At 47.3% G+C, this 22,032-nt stretch overlaps 1 protein-coding gene across 1 annotated transcript in view; it reads right to left on the reverse strand.

Annotated features, from left to right (window-relative positions):
• Positions 1-22,032, reverse strand: part of APCDD1L (APC down-regulated 1 like) — a 52,356-nt gene that overhangs the window by 14,197 nt on the left and 16,127 nt on the right. The gene's annotated exons all lie outside the window — the stretch shown is intronic.

Below are 22,032 nucleotides of genomic sequence, written 5' to 3' on the forward strand. Positions count from 1 at the left end.
GATCTTTCTTTTGGGGAAAAAAAGAAAAGCAGCAGAAAAGCAGTCATTTTTCTTATCCTAATTGGCCTGTGCTGAGGTTCTGGGAGGTGATTCTGGGCGCGGGGCGAGCGCTTCCTCCAGTGGGTATGTGCTGATTCTAGAGGGTGTTAAAAAGCAGCCACAGTGACTGTAGCACACTTGTGCTGTGCGATCCACGCTTGCCAAGGACAAGACTGGATTTTCAAGGGGGGCTTGGCCTGTGCTGGATTTTAAGATATTAAGTAATGCTCTGAGCAAATAATATTTAATAAGCAAATGCACAAGTGACTCACAGAACACATGAAGGACGGTGGCTGGGTGTCCTAGAGCGGCCCTAACAAAGGACCACACACGGGGTGACCTACACAGCACCCCTCCATTCCATCAGACCCGGAGTCCGACATCAAGGTGTGCGCAGGGTCGCGCGCTCTCCTGAGGCTGTAGGGGAGGATCCTTCGGGCATCTTCTGGCTCCTGGCAGCTCCAGCCATTCCTCGGCTTGTAGAGGCATCGCTCGGGCTTCTGCTTCCATCCACTCGTGGACCTCTTTCCTGTCCTTCCAGCATCGTCCGACAGATGCCACCATGTTTCTCTAGCGGGTGTTCCTAGGGAAGAACAGGGATGAAACTTTTCCTGCCTCGGGGCCTTCGTGCATGCTGTTCCGTAGCCAGAGCACTGTTCCTCCGCGTCGTGCTGGCGTCTCCCTCTGCGCTGAGGTCTGAGCATAGATGGCAGCTCCTGGCGGGGTGATGCCAAACACCCCCTTCTGCTGTTTCCTGCCTGCTTCTGCTCGGTGCGGCACTCGTTGCAGCTGGCAATTAGTAACCTGCTTTCTGTCTCTTTTCTCTTTTATTTTTGGACTTTTCCATTTGAAATAATTTCAGACTTACAAAAATGTTGCAAAAGCGCCAGAAAGTTCTAGCATACCCTTCGTCTAGTTCCCCAAAAGTTAATATCCTGCGCAGACACGGTGCTTGATCAAAACCAGGCCTCTGATGTTGATACAATGCTATTAACTCATCTACAAACCCTACGCAGGTTTCACGGGCTGTCCCACCAGGGGAGGATCCGGCTCAGGATCACACAGCACGTTTATTTTTCACATCTCTGGTCGCCCTTTTTTTTTTTTTTTTTTTTTAGATTTTTATTTATTTATTCATGAGAGACACAGAAAGAGAGAGAGGCAGAGACACAGGCAGAGGGAGAAGCAGGCTCCATGCAGGGAGCCTGACATGGGACTCGATCCGGGTCTCCAGGATCAGGCCCTGGACTGAAGGCGGCGCTAAACCGCTGAGCCACCTGGGCTGCCCTCTGGTCTCCTTTAATCAGAGAACTTTGGTCTGTTCACAACCTTGACGCCTTCCAAAGAGTATTGGCCGGTATTTTGTAGTGTGTCCCTCAATTAGGATTATCTGATGTTTCTTCATGATTAAACTCAGCTTATGCAGTTTTGGTAAGAACGCCGTCGAGGTGATGTTGCGTGACTGTCGGGACAGCATCTCAGGAGGCACACGGTGTCTGTCCATCCCAACGCTGGTGACGTTCACTTTGATTCCTTGCTCCAGGAGGTGATTGCCAGGTTTCTCCACCATTAAATTACTACTTTTCTCTTTGTAATGAATAATTACCTTATGAGGATATACTTAGGTAATGTAAATGGCTTGTTTTCCATTATTATGCTTCCCCCCAATAATTTTAGCATCTCCTGATGACAACTGACAATTCTTGCCTACAACAATGATCACTGCAGTGATCACTCTCTACTTGCATCACTCCTTCTGAATTGACTGATTGGGATTGTGCTGTAAGGAAGCACTGTCTCTTCTCCTATTTATCTCTTTATTCAGTTGCTATTTGCATCATTGTGAACCTAGATATATTTATTTTATAGGTTTACAATCCATTGCTATCATTTATTCATTTTGCGGCTGAATTGTCCCTGATTTGGTCATTAGGAGATCCTTCAACTTAGCTGTTGTGTAACTTCCAATATGCCCTTGTCATTTTGGTGAGCACGTCCTCATTTTCTGACACCAGAAGATCTTCCAGGCTCATTTTGTGCTTTCCTTGCCCTTGCCCTGCAATCAACCATTTCTTCAAGGAGTCCTGGTTCCTTTTTTTTTTTTTTTTTTTTTTTGAGGATGGTGTTTAGAAACCAATATCTGGGTGCTAGGTGTGCTCACTGCTGCTGGGGTGTCCCTCAAGATTCCTCAGTTTTTCCTTTCTTTCTTTTTCTTCCTTTCTTCCTTCCTTCCACCCTTTCCTTTCCCTTTCTTTTTTCTTTCCTTTCCTTTTCTTTTTTTCTTTCTCTTTCCTTTCTTTTCCTATCCTCCTTCCTTTCTCTCACTGTCTTCCCCGCTAGCCTGTCTGCTCATGAGGACAGGTCTTTCTCTCTCTTGCTTACTGCTGATTCTTCAGCACCTAGCACAAAGCCTGATGGATGCCCAATTCATATTTATTGTCAAGACATGAAAGCACTTAGAACACCTGCACATAGTAAGTGCTCAATAGATGCTAGCTATAATTGCTCCTTTAGTGAAATGAATGAATGAATGAACGAATGAATGGATGAATGACTTGTGCACCGTAATACTGATGCACATGAGCTCTTTTTGTTGACACTTCTCCCACCCTTTGGGTTTCCCTTCCTAAACATCAGCTGATGATTTCCGTAACACGTGTGGCTTTTGGGGTCAGGCTTGAAATGGACACAGAAACAGAGATGGTTTACAGTTGTTGGGATCACTAACAATCTGGCTAAGGGTGAAAGGATGGTAGGTAAGGGAGTTCACAGCAGGCTGGGGATCTTGGATGATCCAAGCAAGAGGGGAGGAAAGAGAAGTAGGTGGAGAGAAATTTAAGTGTGAGCATCAAATGCTGCTGAGAACTTCAAACAGGCTGGATCCAGCATCAGAATCAGATGCTAGGCACTTTGCTTAAAAACTTCTGTTGAGGTTCGGAACCCAACCCAGCCAACCAGGACCCTGATGTGGTTGCTTACCCCCAGGGAAGGCTCCACTTAGCCCCATGGCACGAGTCACAATGGGAGCCATGTGTGTGATTTTTACATTTTCTAGTAGCCACATTTAAAAAGCTAAAAAGTAACAAGTGAAATTAATTTTAATGATTTTATTCGGCCCCAAATATTGTGTTTTAACATGGAATAAGTATGAAAATTATTAATAAGACATATACTTCTTTTCATAAAAGGCTTGGAAATCAGATATGTATTTACAGTAACAACACAACTCACTTTAGACGAGCTGCATTTCAGGGGCTCAGGGGCCACACATGGCTAGTGGCGGCCATTCCAACAGCATAGCTCTAGCTCAAGAATGGAGAGTGTGTGTCACGTTTTGTTTTATTGGAGGTTTTCGAGCTGGTTTCTGAAGGCCACTGGCATTTTGGAGGGGGGAGGAAAGGAGAGACCAGTGAATGGAGCTCTAGCCCCCCACCCCCAGCTTTACCCCAAGTAGCTCCTAGTTTATATAATGGGATGCTGATTAAGATCTCCTTTGAAAAAAGCATTCTCTTGCTTAAAAATAAAACAAAACAAAACAACAAAACCACTGAAATCCTCTGGTTTATTTCAAAATCCTCAGCTTGAGGTAATTCACCTAGAATGTTTGGACTTGGAAGCTTTTCCCCTTTTTAATAAAAATCTCCACCCAAAAAAATAACCTCTCTTGATTAGAGGTGGCCGCCTTTTACAAATTGAGATGTGCTGGCGTGCAGTGGTAACGCACGGGCTGCTTGGCCAACAAGCTTCGGAAACCGGCTGTTGAAATGGCAGCCGTCACTGTGTTGCTACAGCAAAAGATGTGCTTTCCGATGAAGTCATTGCACAAAAGGCACGCAGAGTTTCCATTTAAACTCCCCCGAGAAGGTTACAGATTGTCATGCTATGACAGTACCAGCAAATCGCAGAAATATGAAGACAAACTCTGAATTCTAAGAAGTCTGAACTTCCCCTCTGGTGTGGATGGCTGGTCTTCAGATCCCTCATATGTCCCTCATTTGGCCATAATTGAAACTCATCATCCATCTAATCCCAGGCCTTTGTGTTCAAGGCCGAGGGGTGGGGGCGGGGGGAGAGATGAGCTTTGCATTCTTGGGAAACTCAGAAATGGTGTGCCCTAGGAAAAGTACACTCCACGGTCCACTCCCTGCAGCGTCCAGGACTTTGAAGCGTGCCCTCCTTTGCTTGTTGAGCTCAGAGGGTGGAAAGTCGCCCTGGGGAATGCTGGAGTGACTGGGTGCCTGGGGAAGCAGATTGCCTAGCTGGTGGGAAGGAAGAGGGCATCAGAGTCGGATGTCAGCGTGTTGAAAGGCCAGCGAAGGGCATAGCTTGGTTTGTCACCGTTTACCCAGTTCTCCATGAAAAGTCCCGGGTCAGGCCGGACCACAGGGTCGGTGGCAAAGGTGGGCCTTGCTGGGTGCCACCTGGAGGAGGTGATTGCTTTACACGTGCCTTTCCACAATTGAAAACATTTCGTAATGGGGAGCAGCCGCTTGCGCAGATCCCCCTCCCCACGGTCTGTGTTGAGCATTTCCTGCTGAGGGAAAAGGAAACGAACAGCCCCTGGGATGGGAAAGGAACGGGGGTTTGGGAGACAGGTCTGGCCCATCAGGCTTGGCTCATCGGCCAGTGTTTTTTGTTTGTTTGTTTAGGAATGTTCCAGTATGAAAAAACGGTTCACATCAAAACTCTCCCTCGGCCCCATGATAATGCTAATTATTCCTCGTTCTGGCTGAGGCTTCCACCCAGATGAGAACTGGAAAAGCCCAGCCAAAGCCCAGCTGTTTCCAAATAGCCAAGGCATTAGGGTGATTGATGGAAGTTTTTGCCTTTTCACCCAGATGTTCTGGTGTCTTGGAGACAAGGCCTCATGAGCTCGACTCTCATGCCTGCGCTCTCAGATCTGCATGTCGGGCCTCACGTGTCTATAATTCATAGCGAATCCAGCCAGCGCCGTCCACCGGTACCAGCATTCGGTCCCATGCTTTGAGGAGGGGGTTGCGGGGCACAGGGGAGCTCAGATAGATAGAGCGTGAGCAACTCCAGGGCTTCGGAGTGTGCCCAGGCCGGACATCCTGGTGCCTGCCATAAGGGTGTAGTTACAAGTCAGTATTTGCTCAACAGAATGTTGTCTAGACGTCTCCCATTGGACTGAATCCTTGTTCGCCCTCTTGGTAGAAGACTGAAGCTTTCATTGTTCTACAGAACAGGAATTTGGAAGATAATCACAAGGTTTTGACACATTCAATAAGAAAGAAGACGTGTGTGTAATCGCCGTGAAGACTCTAGAAAAAAGCAAAAGGAAAGGGATCTTCGGGCGGCTCCCTGAGGAGCTTAACTCTTCACGGGGCCTTGGGAACTGGTTCTCCACCAGCTCTTCCCTGGAGGGACCAAGAACCTTCTTGGCCCATGGAAGTGTTAGGTCTTGAAGAGAGAAGGATGAGGTTGGTGGTTTCTGTTGAGTGTCTTTGGGCCTGAGAAGTGCCCGGTGATGCAGGGGGTCACGGGGAGCAACCCAGCGTTGGGGGAAGCACACCACTTACCGGGCTGTTCATGGGAGTCTCCACAAGGGGGCCCTCTTGAGCTTTGGTTGGGGTGGTTGGGCGCCCAGGGTGTAACCCGGCACCAGGGCCTCCAGCCTTGGCCTCCAGTCCGGGGCCACCAAGGCCTCCTCGGCCACCCTGACTTCGGGGAAGAGGGAGCCCATGGAAGGCCAGCTCTGGGCTCCATGCTTTCTCCCACGGGGCATCACTTCTACTCCCACAGAGGACGCGTCTGGAGATTGAAGGGCACGGGTCATGGGGTCACCTAGCCTTGCCTCCTTTCAAACAAGTTTCCAGCACGAAACAAAAAGTCCAATTGGAGCCACAAGAAAGAGCATCTAGGAAGCTTCATAAACAATGAAACACAACATCCTGGCTCCCTGGGCCTTTCCCTAAAGACACATATGGGGGAGGGGGTCCCTTTGGGTCAGCTGCGACAGGAAGCATGGAGATTTTAAATGCAGGAAAATTATTGTAATTTCACAAATCAATTTTTCTTACATTGCGTTGAGATTAAGTTCGTGGTCTCTTCCATACATTGAAAATAACGAATTTCCCTAGAGAGCAATTTTGTGGGAAAACCTACATCATGTTTCGAAAAAACCCATTTTGTTAGGAGTTACCAGATTTTATTTTAAGAGAAATGGTAATATTTAATTATGGCATTATTTTACCGTCTAGAAAATTAATGTGCTTTCAGAGTTTCAGGAGAAAGCCCTGCTGTAAGTCCGAACCCTATTTTTAAATTACCATACAAATAGAATCCCAAAGACGCAAATATTGGCTTAAGTGTTACAGACAAGGTCCAGGAAAATGCGTTGGTTCCTAAATGTTAAATAAACAGGCTTGTAATTCTTGCCTTCCCCTGCGACCCCGGGCCACGGCAGTCTCAGGCCGGGGAGGCGCACACGGCTCGCGGAGGGGACCCAGTGGCGCACGGTGGGCGGCCACCGCCGGCTCGTCATCCGTGTCCTGTGACCGTCCCAGGAATCAGCCCACGTTCCTGTAAAGCTCCAGAGTCTGCAAAGCCCGCCTTCGCGTCTCCGCCCGGTGGTGCCCACGGGCCTTTGGGGTGGGAAGTGGGGCCGCCCCATCTTACAGACGGGGACACTGAGGCCCAGGGAAGGAGAGCCGGGGGGTCGCACCAGTCGGTGTGGGGCCGGGGGTGGGAGGCCCGAGGCCCTGGTCTCCGTCCACGTCCACACAGGCCCTGGGCCCCGCTCGGCCTCCGCGACCCCGGGCCTGGCCCAACGGGGCTCCGACCCCATGTTCCGGGCCAGGGCACTGGAGCCGCGGCGAGGTTCTGTCCCCACGCCGACACCCAAGGAGGGGCCGCCAGGAGGGGCCTCGCCGCCTCCGTGCTCCCCGAGAGCCTGGCGGCCCAGGGTGCTGGACAGGCGGCCGGGCCGGGTGGGCGCTCCGGAGGCCGAGGCGGTGGCAGGCAGGTGTGAAGAGCGGCCCACTGAGGGACACGTAATTAGAGGCTGTGACGGGCACAGGGCGGGGGTTGTCATGGGGGGGCAGGAGGCCCCGCGCCACTTCGGGGGTCCGGAGTGTTCTTCCAAGGAGGGGGGCTGTGCGGGGGGCGGACCGCAGCTTACATCTGATTAGTTACGTTTTGCTTTGGTTCCATAACTGACACATCGGGCCTGGGATTTTATTAGCATGAGGCGAACGCATACAGGGTTAGGCTGTTTTTTTTTAAAATAAGTGAGAATGAGTTACTTCCTTTAGAGAGAAATGGTGACCCAATTATAGGACAGGAGCAATCAGACGTGGCCAAGTTGCCGTGGTGGCACTCGGTGGCAGGCTGCCGGGGACCAAGGCTCCAAGGCCTCCCGGCTCACCTTAAGGATGATCCCGTGGATGGGGCAGCCCGGGTGGCTCAGGGGTTTGGCACAGCCTTCGACCCAGGGCCTGATCCTGGAGGCCCAGGGTCGAGTCCCACGTCGGGGCTCCCTGCATGGAGCCTGCTTCTCCCCCTGCCTGGGTCTCTGCCTCTCTCTCTCTCTCTCTCTCTCTCTCTCTGTGTCTCTCATGAATAAATAAATAAAATCTTAAAAAAAAATACTTTAAAAGGATGATCTAGTGGGTGGGTGGAGGAGGGAGGTGGGGAAGGAAGGGCTCGAGAGAGAGGCCACCTGAGACCCGGGGCGCAGAGGCGGGGCTGGGGCAGGCAGCGTCGAGGGTCCAGGCCAGCCTGGCACCGTGGGGACGTGGGGGAGGGCAGGGAGGAGAGGCAGCGGGGGTGTGTGGGTTCTCGGCCCCGAGGCTGCAGGGGATGCCAGTGCCACTCCGGAGCTGGCGGATGGGGGTGCTGTGTCTGGGGTGTGCCTGCAGTCGGATGAGCTGCTGGGCACCCGGGAGGAGGCGGCCACGAGGGGCTCCCCAGGGCCACCCATCAGTCCACGGAGGCCACCCAGCGTGCGAGGGCGGAGGGCAGAAGGCGGCCAGAGGCAGGAGCCCAAGGAAAGCGGCCCCCAGGGAAGGGCCCCCTCGGAGAGGGCCGGCAGGGCTGGGAGCAGGTTGTTTCAAAGTAGGGTTGCAGATAAAACACAAGATGCACACTTAAATTTGATTTCCAGATACATAACGCAAAATTTTTTAGTATCAGTGTATCTCAAATATCGCTCGGATGAGTGTAGGCGTTCGGAGAAGAGAGACAAAACCAGAGGGATAGAGAGATTGTGTTTTATGACTTAATTATTATTTTTATATAAGATCTTTTATGCCAGACACAGGGCAGGAAAAAAATGAATCAGAAGATACAGAAAAGCATGAAGGTGATATAAAAGCTCACCCACAATCGCCTCACCCACAGTGAATTGCCATTAACCTGCTGGTACACATTACCCTTTAGAGTCTAGAGTCTGGGATGCAGGGAGAGGCAGAGCGCAGGGACTCTGGTGCGGCTGAACTTCCGTCTCAATAACAATGCCTGGCCCGTGGCAGGCACACAATACATTTCTGCTGAATGAATGGATAAATCTTTCTAGACTTTTTTTCTTTCATACACAGATACATGCATTTATTCCATTATTGTTTACAAAAATGGGATCATTTTATGCATATTATTTGAAATCTATGTTTTTGACTTAATAATAGATTTTAGAAATCTTTGAGGGAGGTTGGCTTTTCAGGACCGGAGGGACTGAGGCGTATTCACAGTTTTCAAGGGAGGAACCAGAGGAAATAATGAAGTGCCACAAGCGGGAGATGTAATAACCAGGGGAAGCAGGTTCCCTAATCAAGAAGAGTCCAATAAAAACAGGCTAAACTCCTCAAACAAAAGCAATACGTGGCTTGCAGTGGAATTTTCAAAATGTATAAAAAGGTATAAAATGAAAAGCGAAAGTTGCTTTCTACCCTGAAGCCCTGGTTGCTTTTCCCAACATGAATCATTTTAAGTTTCCTGTGCATTCTCCCAGAAAATGGTTTCATGCCGATCTCTGCATATAAATGTATATGTTTTTTATTTGGCTATTAAAATTTTTTTATGAATGCAATCTTTCTATACACATCGTTCTGCATTTTGCTTTTTACACTTAAATTATCAGGGATATCTTTCCATCGTAGACGTATCCCTTTGTGGACAAGGTAAAAGAGTATTCCATTATGTAGATGACTCTTGATTTAGCTAGCCAGTCCTCTGCAGGTAGTTATTTAGATTGTGGTTGGGGTTTTGTTTTTGTTTTTGTTTCATTTTGTTTTTTTGTTTTTTGTTTGGTTTGTTTGTTTCTCTGTTGCTCTTACCACATAGGACAGTATGTTGGACATCCTTTAATGTTTTAACATATTTTGACGCACGTTTTGTATGTGTCCTTTGGAGAAATTCCTAACAAAGGAATTGTACATTTCATATTTTGCAAGATTGGACCAAACTGTCCTCCCAAAATGCTATGTCAATTTAGCCTCCACCAATGGTAGAAGGAGTATTTGTGTCCTTTTACCTTTTGACCGCACTGGATATTATCAAAAGTCTCACTTTCTGCTCTCTAACATATGAACAATGGAAGAGAAGTTACAAGTTAATGAACATTTGTGGCTAATGGCACATTTTTGTGCCTATAAATAAACAAGGTACACAAGTTAATAAGCAGATAGCCCAGTAACTTGGATTCACTTCCTTCTGTTTATTCTCACTGCCACCACTCTGGGTTCAGTCACCATCATGGCTCACCTGAAAGCCTCACAGTTGCCCCTCAGTGTTTTCCCCACACACGTTCTGCCCCCCATAATCCATTCTCCATGGGGCAGCAAGTGTGATCTTTTAAAAAATGTAAACTGGCATCCTGTTTCTGGAGTGTAGCTCTCTGAATATTCTCAAGACACCCTCACTGTGCACAACTAGATTTGAGGTAAAGTATAATTTTTCAGATAGTAGGGAAGCCCCTGAGTTCCCTGGCCCCCAAGCTGAGCTGAAGTGGGACCAGTGGAGACTGTCCTGGGGGCAAATGTCAAAGTCAGCACTGCTTGTGATAAAAACCAGGGGGTGAACCACAGGCTAGGGTGGTCCCAGGCTGCTGCTGCCCCTTGGCTCCTGAGAGAAATAGATACGAATGTTCTCTTGAGAAAAGCATGATCATTTTTTCCAAGATCTTCCATGGATTAAGAGCAAACAAATGTGAGTTCCCAATTGACGATCACCAAATACACAAGTAAGTAACTCACTAGGGATGAAGAGTTAGCGGAAAGAAAAAACTTACATCCCAAGAGCATCAGATATTGGAACTACTATCACAGAAAAAAAAAAAAGAAAAGTGTGTATGAAATATCTAATAAACTAAAATTGGGAATTAAAACAATGAGCAGCAAACATGGACTCCTAAGAAAACAACCATGCAGATTTGGGAAAAGAATCAATTAGAACCTTAAGAAATAAAAAATATAATTGTTGACACAAAAATTTAGTGGCTGGATCACAGAGCAGGTTAGACATAGTTGAAAAGGGAATTAGTGAACTGGAAAATAGATGTAAAGAAATTACCCAAAATTCAGAAAAGAAAGAGAGGGGGCTGAAACCTTAGGAAAGGGGGTTGAGCGGCACAGCAGCTGCATGAAGAAAATCTAGTGACTCCCAGAAAGGGAGAAAAGGCAGGGTAGCAGAGAAGCAGCAAGAGGAGAAACAATGTCTGAAAATTTCCAGAAGTGACAAAAGATGCCAAAGCACGGGTACCAGGAAGAACAGTGAGCACCAAGTGAAATTGATAAAAATAAATCAACCCTTGAACCTGCAGAACTCTAACAGTCAGAAGAAGAGAAAAGAACCATCAGCCTAGACTTGTGCGCCTGGTCAAATACCTTTCAAGAACAAGGATAAAACTAAGGCATTTTTAGATAAACAATACTGAATATGTTACCAAGGGGACCAGTATATACTAGTGCCCTTTTATACAAGGGAGCTGAAGAAGGAAGGTCTGAATTTTAAAAAGATTTAATGAGCAAAGAATTTGAAAATATTGTAAAGACACACACTCAAACTAATCTATAATTTTGTGCGGTCAAAAACAAACAAGCATGACTAAAATAGTGGAAAACAGCAGTATGTGATTTTGGAGAGGAGTATTTAGGTTAGTGTTTGACATTCTTTGCATTATCAGAAAAGTGGTGAAGATATTAAGTGTTAAGGTGTTATAATTTCAGGGGTAGTCACTGAAGTAATAGAAATACTGAATAACTTCTAAACCAGAAGAAAGAAAAAAAAGTAATAGGAACAAACACAACCCAACTCTTTTAAATACATATGTCATTTATATATAACATATATATAATATATATGTCATATCTATATTTATGACAAGAAAGGAGAAAAAAAGCATAAAAGCACAATTTGTAGAAAATAAGAAGACAATAGAAATAAATCTAATTTACTTGCCAGTTAGCAGACATTATCAAATTGGATTTTTAGAACTCCTGGCTATATGTTTTTTACATGAAGCATAAGGACACAAAAAGTTTGAAAGTAAAGTGATTGAAAGCCACTTACTTACTAATACTAATACTAACAGAAGGAAACTGGTGGCAGATAAAACTAGATATATTATTAAAAGCATTATTAAGGATAGAGTTTCCTCCATAAATGGTCCAATTTTCTAGGAAATTATGATCATAAAGTAGCATCAAAATATACAAAGCAAAAATTGCTATAGACATAGGGAGCTATTGACAAATCCATAATCCTGGTGAAAGATTACATAGCACAATGTTGTCAATTATTTATGGGTCAAGCAGACAAAAGTCATGCAGAAGATTTGAAAACACAGTGAACAAATCTAATTCATTTGATATATGAATGCACAGGCATGTGTGCATATATATGCATATTATCTAAATGTGTGTATAGAACTGTGCCCAATGATTAAAGGGTGCATGTTCTTTCCAGGCACGGGTACAACACATAAAAACTGACCCTGTACTCTGTCATAGACTAAATAAACAAATTCAAACAAATAGTATCATACCGGCCACATTACTGATCACAATGTAACTAAATTGAAAATCAGAAATAAAAACTTTTTAAAAATTCTGTGTCTGGAAGTTAAAAACACTTCTTTACAAAAAAAAAAAAAAGATTTATTTATTTATTTTAGAGAGAGAAAGAGAGCACAGTGGGAAAGGGCAGAGAGAGTCTTAAGTAGACTCCATGCCGAGTGCAGAGCCCAACCTGGGGCTGGATCTCTGAGATCATGATCTGAACCCAAACCAAGAGTCAGATGCCAGCCAGGCGCCCCTAAAAACACTTAAAAAAAAAGATTTCCTTATCTCATAAAAAAACCCCAAGATAGATGTATGTATGTATATATGTATGTATTTGAGAGAGCAAGAGAGAGAGCAGGGTAGAGGGGCAGAGGGAAAAGCAGACTCCCTGCTGAGCAGGGAGCCTGACATGGATTCAATCCCAGGACCCTGGGATCATGACCTGAGCTGAAGGCAGACACTTAGCTGACTGAGCAACCCGGATGCCCCCCTAAAAATACCTCTAAAATACCCAATTATCAATGAATAAATAAAAACAAAAGTTAAGAAATACAAAACTTACAGCTAAGCTAAATTTGAAAATAGTACATATCAAAACTTGTGGAATGAAAGCAAGACTTTGAGGTGAGCTTAAAGGCTTATACACTTATATTTAAAAGAGGAAGGCCTGAAAATTAAAGCTGATTATTCAACTTAAAAAGTTAGAACAAGAAAAATAGAGCAAGCCCAAATAAGGTAAAAGGAAAGAGATAATAAGTAAAAACAAAGCAAAACAAAAAGAAGACCTTAATAAAAAACAGAATAAACAAGGCCCAAGTTAGTTCTCTGAAATCCTTAATAAATGAGATAAATCTCTGGTAAGACTCACCAAAAAAAGAAAGAAGGAAAAGAAAAGAACAGTGGGTGGGAGAGGGGAGAAGAGAAATAAAATCGGGAATGAAAGGGGGCAGACCTACAGATCCAGCCGAGATAGTTTTTTGAAAAGAGGCGTGTGATCCAATGTATGTAGCTGCTGTGTGAATAGCTCCATAACAGAAACTGAGCTGTGATTTGAAATCTTCCCTTCCCCGAAGTAAACAGAAAACAAAACAGAACACTAAACAAAAAAAGAAACAAACAAATGAACGAAAAAGCCAGCGTGGTGTTTTTACAGGAGACCTACTAAACTTTATAGAAAGAGTTCCTTCCAATTTTCCATAAGCTCTTGCAATAAGTAGAAAAAGAGAGAGCACGCCCCACCTCCTACGTGAGTCCCTTTTGCCAAGGAAGAGCCCGAAGTTATTCAATTTGAGAAACTCTCTTCAGAAAAAAAAAAAGTGCAAATGTATACAAATACATTTGTATTTGTAAAATAAAAAGAGATACTGATGTAGAATGAGAAAAACGTGACAAGAAATCACAAGTTTTATAAAGCTGAAAGATGCCACAAACATCACAGCCCCCAGGAAAACAGTATCCGATCTTTATCAATCAACTGCTCTACTTTCCTACCGCAGCTGCTTCCAGCATTTTGGGGGGTCATATAGTCTTCGATCACGTCTTTACAGGATAAAGATTTTGTACGTTTCACTTTCTATGGCAAGAGTAGCAAGGCTGTTCAGACTTTCTTCTGCCTTTGTTGACTAGAAATGTTTTTGGCTATTGATAGTTTAGAAACTTTTTTTAAGCCTCATGAACTCACTGTTATATGTCATTCATTTGGTGGGGTGTAATCCAAGTTTGGGGAATCTCTAGCAAGTTTCTTTCATGTATGAGCTATGGGATGTGAAGTAACTTTCCATATGCTAGCTCTGGTTCTCTCTCCATTTCATGCCATGTCTCCCCTCCACCTGCATGGTTTTAGTGACTGGTGTCTGAGGACAAATCCAAATGCACCTTCCTTCATAATAGGAGCTCCCACCACCTCCCCGGAGGCAAGAGTATTCCCGAACTCAGTCCCACACTGGCTTGGACAGCAATAATTAACTACACAGGGAGGTGGCTGCATAGTCCGTGAACATATCCCACTAAGTAAAAGGATTCCCATCTCAGGATTTCCTATCCTTAAGCTGGATCTCCAAAATGTCTGTGGTCACTCCAACACTTGACAGCAAGAGGCAGGGGTGGAAGGAAGTCAGGGTGGACAGAGGCAGCAAGGAGGGGGAAGAGACTGTCTTCTAATTGCCCAATGTTAAAATAGTTTCTGTTTTCAATGTCCATCAATGACACTGATGTCCTTGGGTACACGTTCCTAGAGTTCCTGCTCCCCTCCGGGTTTTGGAAAGGACTCTCACAAGAGAGAGACTCTGAAGCCTTTTGAAGACAGCCTGAGGTAGGAAAATTAAGGATGGGATGAGAAAGGAAGGTTATGGGACAGTCTCATTTATGGACATGGTCACAAAAGTTCCAAATAAAATATTAGCAAATGGAATGCAAGAGAATATAAAAAGATCATGCATCATGTCCATGTGAGGGTCTATTCCTATAACATAAACACATTTAATGTTAGAAAAATCTGTTAGTGTCATTCACTATATTCACAGATTAAAAGATGAAAACCATATAATCTACTATTCATAGATGCAAAAAGCATTTGATAAAATTCCACACCCACTCACAGTTTTAGAAACTCTTATCAAAAGAGAAATAGTTTTGAAATACCCTTATGCTGATTAAGGGCATTTCTAAAATTCATACATTAAGTGTTCTTTCTTTCTTTTTTTTTTTAAGATGTTATTTATTCATTTGATAGAGAGAGAGAGAGAGAGAGAGAGAGCAAGAGCAAGAGCAAGGAGGAGAGGCAGAGGGAGAAGCAGACTCCCCGTTGAGCTGGGAGCCTGATGCTGATGCGGGGCTTGATCCCAGGACCCAGAGATCATGACCTGAGCCAAAAGCAGACACTTAACCATCTGAGACACTCACGTGCCCCTAAGTGATATTTCTTAATGGTGAAATACTGAACTTTGAGATCAGGAATACAAAAAGATGCTACTGCCACAGTGGATGCCAGTTAGTTTCAACATTTACTGAAGATCCTAGCAGTAAGGGGGAAAAAACGGCTTAAGGATTAGAAAAGAAATTAAATGATCACTATTTGTAGATGATGTAATTGTCTTTGTACAGAACTCAACATCTACAGAAAAATGGTTGGAAACAATAAGAGTGTTTAGCAAGATGACTGAATAAAAGAAATCAATGTAAAAAAATCAATTACATTCTGTAACAGCAACAAATAGTTGGAGGGAGAAGACACCGTTTACAATAGCGGTAAAAAGTAGAAGGTACCTAGGAATAAATCTCATAAAGTAAGCAAGACATATTTGGAGATAAAAATGTACGGTAAGACAATAAAGTATAAAAAATGAAGTGACATATTAATGGACAGGAAATATCAAAAGATAGCTGTTCTCTTCTGATTCACAGACACAATGGATTCCAGTCAAAAATCCCAATTTTTTCTGTAGGCTCTTGACAAGATGGTTATAAAATTTATGTGAAGGAGCAAAGTTGTCAGGAATTGAAGAGAAATAGGATATGGGGCATGCTGTATCAGAGATCGAGATTTATTGAAAACTTGAGTAATTATAAGATTGTATATTCTGTGAAGAGATAAACTGAACAATAGAATAAAGAGCTCAGATACTGATTCATGAAATTTATGAGCTTGATATACGATGGGACTCCTGATCGGTGCGGAAGAGACGTCTATACCATACACAGGACCAGGACCATTGGTTATCCACACAGAAAATGAAAAGAAATCAGAGCCCTTCCTCACACCATACCCTCAAGTCAACTTCCGGTGGCTAAAAGACTTAAATGTAAATGCAAGATGCTAAAATTTTTAGAAGAAAAACGTAAAAGACTGTTTAGGACCTCGAAGTAGCCAAGGATTCTTTTTAAACAAAATGCAAAGAGTGTTAATGCTAGAAGACAAGCTGATCAATATGATTGAATTAAAATTAGGAACTTCTGTTATTCAAAAGACACCTTAAAGAGAACGAGGAGGAAAGCCACAAACCAGGATAAGATGTTTGCAACACAATAGCCAGCAAAGAATTAATATACGGAATATGCAAAGAAGTCCTACAAATCTTAAGAGGCAAACAATACAATAGAAAAATAGGCATAAGACACAAGCCAGTATTTCACGGAAGAGGAAACAGAATAGTAAATAAAGCTGTGTAGAGACGTTCAGACCCATTAATAGTCAGGGCCATGCAAATTAAGACCCAACGAAGTAACATTTTATACTCATTAGATTAGCAAAAATTATAAATTCCAAAAATAGCAAGTGTAGCTGGAGATTGGTGGGAGCCCTGCCAGTGGGAGCGTAAATTGGGATAATTACTTTATAAAACAACTCTTGTAAATCAACTTTATAAAAGTTTACAACGTGAGACCCGTGGCTTACAGTTTCTCGCTGTGACTCGCAGCAAGAAATATGTTGAACGTCAACACCCACCAGGCTGCACATGAATGTGCACACGCGCACGTACACACGCGCACACAGATGATGGCAATGGCAGTTTTAGGAAGCAACACTGGCTCTCACTGTGAGACGTCCGCTCTGTAGGATTCTCCGTCCTGGAAGAAAGCACACTGGTTGGGCCCCCTAGTGTGATTTCCTAACCCTGTCAGTAAACCACCACTCCGCCTGTGTAACCTTTGCACGCGTGTTACCAGCTGGTGACGAGCATAGGCATGTTTGTAAGAAACTTAGCCCAAGGCTTGAGGAATGTTCTAGACCCAAGAACAAAGAAATAACTTGCAGCAGCCTCACACATTGGAATGTTATATAGCAGGGGGAAATGGATACACCGTGATCGTAACCAGCACACCCCATCCCCCCGACACACACACACACACACACACACACACACACACTCACACATCCTGGAAACAGAGTGACAAAAGCTTGTGCAGAAGAACCCATGCAGGCTGTAATAGCTCTGGGATAGCTCAAGGACAAGCATGGCTAAAAAATATATTGGGGGCACACCTGCCCTCAAGAGGCAGGGCAAGGACAAACACAAGGAAGGGAACGGAAGGTTGACAGGTGGCTAAAGTCACTGACGAGGTTCTGGTTCTTGGTGTGAGAAGTGGGTTCACCTGGGCGCATTTTATGTTACATTTGAGGGGACACACGGTCTTGTTGAGAACAAGTATTGGGTAATAAGAATGTACGTATGATCAAGTCACTCTCCTGTTTAAAACTCTTCCCGTTTTTAAGTTCCTACAAAATCCAGTTTTTGCCTGGGGTTCCCTCATTGTTTTCCCCTGGGGCTCTGCGCACGGTGCACCCTGACCTCCTGTTAAATTTTTAACCACAGCCAATGTGATGGGCCAAATGTTTGTGCCCTCCCAGAATGTGTATGTCGAAGCCCTGCTTCCCCGGGGTGGTGGCATTTGGAGGTAGGGCCTTTGGGAGATGGGAAGTTTAGATGCGGTCGTGGGGCTGGAGCCCCCATGATGGGACTAGTGCCCTTACAAGAATAGCAGGACACCCGGGCCGTCTCTCAGCCGTGTGAGGACGCAGCATGAAGGTTAACCAGGGGGTGGGCCCCCACCAGACTGAGAATCTGCTGGTGCCTGGATCTTGGGCCTCCCAGGCTCCCAAACGGCGAGAACGGCAGGTGGAAGCCTCTCTGTGTGCGGTGTTTGCTGTAGCGGCCTGAAATGACCGACCTACCGGGCTTGGACTCACCGCAGGGCCTTTGTACTTGGCGCTGTCCCAGGGATGTTCTTTTTGCTCATTCTTCTGGCTCATTCTTATTCTTTTTTTTTTTTTTTAAGATTTTATTCATTTATTCATGAGAGACACAGAGAGAGAGGCAGAGACACAGGCAGAGGGAGAAGCAGGCTCCACGCAGGGAGCGCGACGTGGGACTCGATCCCGGGTCTCCAGGATCAGGCCCTGGGCTGAAGGTGGTGCTAAACCACTGAGCCACCCGGGCTGCCCTCATTCTCATTCTTTACCTCAAGTGTCACCTCTTTGATGAGAACTTACCAATGATCCTTGGGCCTTCTGGTGCCCCCAGAGTCTGTTCCCCTCCTCACCTCCCCTAACAGGGAACAATGGGATACTGGTCACCACCTTCCCAGCACTGACCACCGTTAGTGCATGGCGGGGCACTTGCTGATCACGGGCCTCTTCAGCTGACTGTGAGCTCAGGGAGGCTGGGATGCCTCGGTCTCGCTCACCTTGTCATCTGCCAAGCCTGGTGCCATATCTGCCAGGGTCTCACAGCAAACACTGGCTGCCAGGACCAGCTACATGGTTTGCGGGCCCCAGTGCGTATTCAAAAAAGCAGGGCCCGTGCTCAGAAACTAAAGAATTTCAAGGTGACAGCAGGGCACTAAACACAGCTCAGAGGGGCTCCTGGGTGGCTCAGCAGTTGAGCACCTGCCTTAGGCTCAGGGCGTGACCCTGGGGTCCTGGGATCGAGTCCCTGCATCCGGCTCCCTGCAGGGAGCCTGCTTCTCCCTCTGTTTGTGTCTCTGCCTCTCTCTGTGTCGCTCACGAATAAATAAATAAAATCTTTAAAATAAATAAAGAGACCCTTGTCAGCCTGGGACCTGAGGGGACACCCAGGCCACAGCCCCGCAAGGCCCACCCTCTGGCAGGTAAAAGGGGGAGCTCTGGGGCCTTAGCACCACATGCAGCCGGGAGTCCAGTGTGTGACTCTCCGCCCAAGGCTTGCCCCTCCCAGGGCGCCCACTGGCCTTCACTCTCCGGGTGCCTGGGCTCCTGGTGGGTGAGGACCTCCTGTCGTGCCCTGGGGCTGGAACCCAGGCCGGCCGCCAGAGCTGGCTTGGGTCCCCGCTTACGTGGCCTGGGGTGAGAGGCCCGTGCTTTGCTCCCAGGGGCTCAATGTTCTCATCTGTTCAATGGGTTCAGACGCTTGCCTGGGGAAGAGGTAACAGGGGAGGTGCTGCCCCAGGCGGCTGCCGGTGGGGACGGGCCAGCCTGCGTGCTGCTCCTGCCACCGCACAGGAGGCCAGAGGCACGGGCCCCCCCTGGGCTGAGGTGTGGCGCCCCACCCGGGCCATCAGCACAGCCACCTCCTGGCCCTGGGCTGGCTCCGCGGGGGCCAGGACCCCCCCCCAAACCCCGCTCAAAGGTCACTTCGCTTGCGTGACTGTGGGCACCTGGCCCCATCCGCACACCTGTTTACTGTCCCGAGCCTGGGGCTAAGGCAGCCACATGGCTCATTCCTCGAGGGGGAGTGGGGACCACATGACAGGGCGGCGCAGAGCTGCTCACTCTTTATGACTATTTTTACGAGCAGATGAGGGCAAGGGGCATTTCTATTCAGTCCCGCTTCCCCCAAGGTTAATGAGTTCAGGTTGGTTTTCTGAATCCTGAAAAGAAATTTTAGTGTATGCAATTACTGCTTTTATTTAGCAATAACCCGCGCCAAGCTCCGGGTCAGGCGTGGGAGGGCCACGGTGGGGGGAATAAAACACGCAGCGGCGCCAGAGGGGCTCGCAGCCCTGCCGGGGAGCCGGACCCCAGATGCACCCCTGCGGAGCGGTGGGCGAGGGGGTGCCCCGGGGCGGGCCGGCTGCGTTCTCGGCAGGTGGAGCCACGTGGCTCTCCAGCAGGTGCCTTGCTGGGCGCCGCGCGTGGGCCCGGCACCCGTCCCCCGCCCCCCGGGCGGCAGGTGTACCCAGACACAGAGGTGGCTCAAATGATCCCGCGGATCAAACAGAAGGACGAATAACCGGTGCAAACGGGAGATAAGAGCGGTGCCTCTGAGAAAGACCAGCTGCGAGGGCTCCCCACGGTCGGGGCCCTGGGAAGGGATTTTGGGGCGGGAGGCGTGGGGAGTAAGTCGGGGCTGCCCGGGGGGGCCCGCAGCAGGACAGGGGGGTATGGTGTGTGCAAAGACCCCGAGGAGGGGCCGAGCAGGGAACAGACCAGGGAGGGAAGGAGCTGCTGTGGCTGGAGCCCCACTTGCAGGGGGAGAGTGGGGTGAGAGGCTGGCGGTGGCCAGGTGGGGTGGGCCGTGAGGCTGGCACATGGGGGGGCAGTTTGGACTTTATCGGGGGGCATCAGAAGCCTTGGAGACACTAGGAGTGGAGCAGCCCGGGAGGCCTGAGCCTCCGGAGTGGAGGGTGCAGGGGCAGGAGACCCCCAGGGGCCTTCTGGTGGGCCAGGCAAGGATGGGGGAGGCCTGGGTCGTGCCCAGAAGAAAGGGGGCGTCATTAATAAGACTCTCAACTACTGTTAAGTGAAAAAAAAATGTAGAGAAGCCACTATTCAAATTTGCATGTATGTATTATGATGTCTGTGCTTACAGACGTGGCCATGAGGTCCCCCCACAGAGCGAGGCTGCAGGAAGGTCTGAACAGGGGCTGCAAGGTGGCCCTGAGCCCCTGGGTGGGCTGCGTGGGGCACAGCTCGCGGCCCGTGGAGCCGAGAGCCCTGGAGGCACAGCAGGTGGTGACTGGGGTTTAGGGAGTTGGGTCTGAGGTGTCTGGGGGCCCCCAGTGTGCCCGAGGGGTGGAGGCCCAAGGAATGGACCATGAAGGAGGCGCCTGGGCCCTTCGTTCGCCGAGGCAAGTCTGGGCAATGTCACAGACACCTGTCCGTGCGAGCAGGGAGGAGACAGGGCAGAGGTGCTGGGAGGCAACACGGGCCAGTTTGCCTGGGCACCTACGTCTGGCCAGTTTAGACCGAGGAGCTGAGATTTTGGGTTATGAATGAACTTTAAATTTAGCTTAGTTTCAGATTTACAGAAAAGTTGGGAAGATAGTACAGAGTTTTCATGTACCTGCCCCCCCCCTTCCTATTAACATTTTACATTATGTGGCATGTTTGTCACCCTGGATGAAACCGTATTGATACATCATTATTAATTGAAGTTTATACTTTATTGAGATTTCCTTAGGTTTTGTTTTGTTTTTACCTAACGTCCCTTTTTGGAGAAACTGGATTTTAAATTTAATTTACATTTGAAAACTAAAACTCAGTTCAGTTATTTTAAAAACATACATTTTGGAACCACTTGGGCTGGTGCATGTCCTTTTCAACGGTGAATTGTAAGAAACCGAAATATGGATTGAGTCTTTCTGATGGAAAATTGTGTCTGAAATGGGATGTGCTGTAACTGTAAAACTACAGGCCAGATTTTGAAGACTTGCTATGAAAAAAGAACGTGAACCTCCTCAATAAGCTTAAAATATTGATTATGTGTTGAAACAACAATATTTGGATCCGTTGGGTTAAGGAAAATGTAGAATTAAATATATAATTAAACCAATTACAATAGATAATTATGTATAATTTCCTCTCATTCTGTTTACTTTTGAAAAAAGGTGGCTACTAGACCATTTAAAATTGTGTTAGTGGTCACCAGCCACACTGTTTTAAGGGACAGGAGCCTGCAAGAGACAGAGGAGTGCCTTTGGAGAGTAGGAGCAAAACCATAAGGAAGCAGGGGGGTCGGAGAACAGATGAGGAGAAGCTGGGTGGGCTGCCTGGGGCTGGGGGCCTCCGGAAGCAGGGAGGGAGGAGGAGGATGGGGCACGCTCAGAAGGAGCCCCACAGAGGAGGCGGGATGGGGTCAGTTGCGGGGACCCTTGGAGGGGGCACAGGGAGGCCTGACAAGATGTTGCAGGGATTTAGGGAGCCTGTTCCAGGACTGAACAGGAGAAGGTGTGGGTCTCTGGAAGTGGCCAGTGCGGGTGACATCCTGTGAGACTGATCCTTCCCAATTCGCTCACAGCGTGTGCAGGACGCCGGCCCGGTGGCGCTGGTGGAAGGGCAGGTGGAAGGGCAGGTGGAAGGGCAGGTGTAGCACAGCCTGAGTGGAGGCTGGAGGAGGCAGCGGTGGGCGGATGCAGGAGGCCTGCATCATGTAGGGTCACGTCTGCGGCTCCGTGTCCAGCTCGGGTCCACCTCGACACTCCGCTCTACAGAGGAGGGACTTGGACCCTCGTGACATACTGTTCGGCCCCTGGGACAAAGCACCACGCTGGGGCTTCCAGC

Source organism: Canis lupus, chromosome 26, assembly GCF_048164855.1.
Source record: "Canis lupus baileyi chromosome 26, mCanLup2.hap1, whole genome shotgun sequence".
Taxonomy (NCBI): Eukaryota; Metazoa; Chordata; class Mammalia; order Carnivora; family Canidae; genus Canis; species Canis lupus.